This window comes from Nicotiana tomentosiformis, chromosome 7 (genome assembly GCF_000390325.3).
Source record: "Nicotiana tomentosiformis chromosome 7, ASM39032v3, whole genome shotgun sequence".
Taxonomy (NCBI): Eukaryota; Viridiplantae; Streptophyta; class Magnoliopsida; order Solanales; family Solanaceae; genus Nicotiana; species Nicotiana tomentosiformis.
Window position 1 is genome coordinate 16,305,040 of NC_090818.1, and position 2,759 is coordinate 16,307,798.

The following is a 2,759-nucleotide window of genomic DNA, read 5'->3' on the forward strand; positions in this document are numbered from 1 at the left end:
ATGATCGAAGGCAAGCTCGAAGGTCAGTGATTGAAGGCCACTGATCGAAGGCCCAGGATCGAGGGCTATGACTAAGGCCAGTGATCGAAGCCATGATTGATAGCCAGGATTGATGGCTGTGATCGAGCCCCAGGGTCGAGGGCCATGATCGAAGCTATGATCGAAGGCTATGACCGAGGACCATGATCGAGGACTATGATGGGACCCAATGATTGGACTCCCCTTAATCGGACTCCCCATGATCGGACTCCCATGATCGAGGTCCAGGATCGGACTCCACGATCGAGGTCAGCCTGGACAGATCCGTAAGTTAAAAAAACATGGGGGCTTCGTCCCATTCGCCATTTTTAACAGCTTGGAGCTTGAGCAGAGGTGATTTTTGATATATCTTCAAGGAAAAATATTGGGGTAAGTGTTCTTAACTCAATCTTGGTTAGATTACCCGAATATATCACTGTTTTTAACATTTAATTGGTGATTTAATTTGGAAAACAATTTGAAAACCCTCTTGGATAGATTTGTGGATCTGAGGGTCGAATCGTTATTGGAAATTAGTCATTTTGGTATGGTTAGACTCGTGGTTGAATGAGCGTTCATATTTCGTAACTTTCACCGGATTCCGAGATGTGGGCCCCACAGGCAAATTTTGAGTTAATTTCGGTTTATATTGAAAAAAATATAATATTTTCTTATGAAATTGATTTCTATAAATTTTGTTGACTGTATCGAATAATTATGACTAGATACGAGTCGATCGGAGTTGGAAAATCGAGGAAAAGGCATAATACTTGATTAAATTGGAGCAAATCGAGGTAAGTGACTTGTCTAACCTTGTGTGTGGGAAATTTCCCCTAGAATTGATATTAATGTGATTATTGAAATGTGTTGAAAGTCGTGTACACGAGATGACGAGTGTATACACGGGTTAAATGTGAAAGATTATATTTTTAAATTGTGTAGATCATTGTTGCACATTTATTAAATTATTCTATCTCGTTATATTCTTCATCATTGATTAAATGTTTATATTTTAAATTTGTTTTACCTTCTCCTGCTAATTGTTTTATCTGTTTAGTTGGAACTTGATTTCTTTTATTCTATGCATTATTTGAAGGTTGATTTTTTTTAAATTAAATATTATTAATTCGAAGTATTCGGCATTTTTAAACTTGATATTGAAGCAACGTATTAAAGATTTGAAAATATTATTTTCCTGAATTTATTTACTCCTGAATATTTTTGTAAGATTTTCGTACTGATTGTGATGGAGTACTGAGCTCTTTATTGTGGAAAAACATTATTGTTAAATTATTTGGACATGAGCCGTGAGCTCTTTATTGTAGAAAAATATTATTGACGATATATTTTGGCATGAGCCGTGAGCTCTTTATTGTGGAAAAATATTGTTGTTGAATTATTTTGGGCAAGTTAAATTATTTGATCATTTGAGGTGCAAATTGTGATATATTGTGATATTGATACGCATGCGGTGGTTTAATGTATGGGTGTTGAAATGCATGCGGTGAGATAAAGGTGGCTTGATACGCGTAGCTAGTAGGGGTGACTACTAGAAGTCATGCGGTGTGATAAGGGTGGCTAAAACGCGGGATGCTATTTCGGGAAAAATATTTTCTTTAAATAAATTGTGAAAGCTCCCGCGGTGGTATAAGGAAATGAGATATTATAAATTTGTTTATGATTTAGGACTACGAGGCGGTACCTCGGGAGTGCCCTTGTTGATATTGATTTATGGCCGTAGTTGCCTTTGATTATTGTTGTGATTTTCTTAATATTGAAAAGAATTCTGTTTTGTTTCCACGAGGTATTTATTTGCCATTATTTGATGTAATTAAATGTGACATACTACTTGATTCATTTCCATTATCATTTTATCTTATAATATTGTTTAAACATTTTACCATGCCATTATTTATTCTCCAGTAGGGCCTGACCTGACCTCGTCACTACTCTACCGAGGTTAGGCTTGGCACTTACTGGGTACCGCTGTGGTGTACTCATACTACGCTTATGCACATCTTTTTATGCAGATCTAGGTACATCTTATCAGACCACGCATCAGTAAATTAGCTGTACAAGGAGACTTCGAGGTATATCTGCCAGCGTCCGCAGACTCCGGAGTCCCCTTCTATCTTGCTATGTTGTTTTCCTTATTTGCTTTAGACTTTGATGTATAGAGACAGAGAATAAATTCATAGAAAATTGTGATTTATTTCTACCGGGTTTTGGGAGTTAAAATTATTTGAATTGTAGTTTAATTATTTCAGATATTTATTATTATTCTGCATTGATAGGCTTACCTAGTCTTAGAGACTAGATGCCATCACGACATCCTACGGAGGGAATTTGGGGTCGTGACAAAGATCAAGGTTGTCACCTGAGGGATAGTGGAGAACCAGGTCCTACGTTCCCTTGAGATATCTCAATATTCTCTTGGCAGTCTTCAGATGAGATTCCTTGGATTGGATTGAAATCTTGCCCAAAGACTTACGCTGAAAACTATGTCTGGTCTGCTTGCAGTAAGATACAGGAGTTACCCTATGATCCCTCTATACATGGTCTGATTTACAGGGGAACCAGGTTCATCCATGTCTAGACGGGTAGCTATGGCAATAGGGGTGTCAATGACTTTTGATGCTTCCATGTCAAACCTTTTCAGTAATTCCTTGATGTACTTCTGCTGACTTATCAATGTTCCCTTCAGAGATTGTTTCACTTGAAGTCCTAGGAAGAAATTTAAT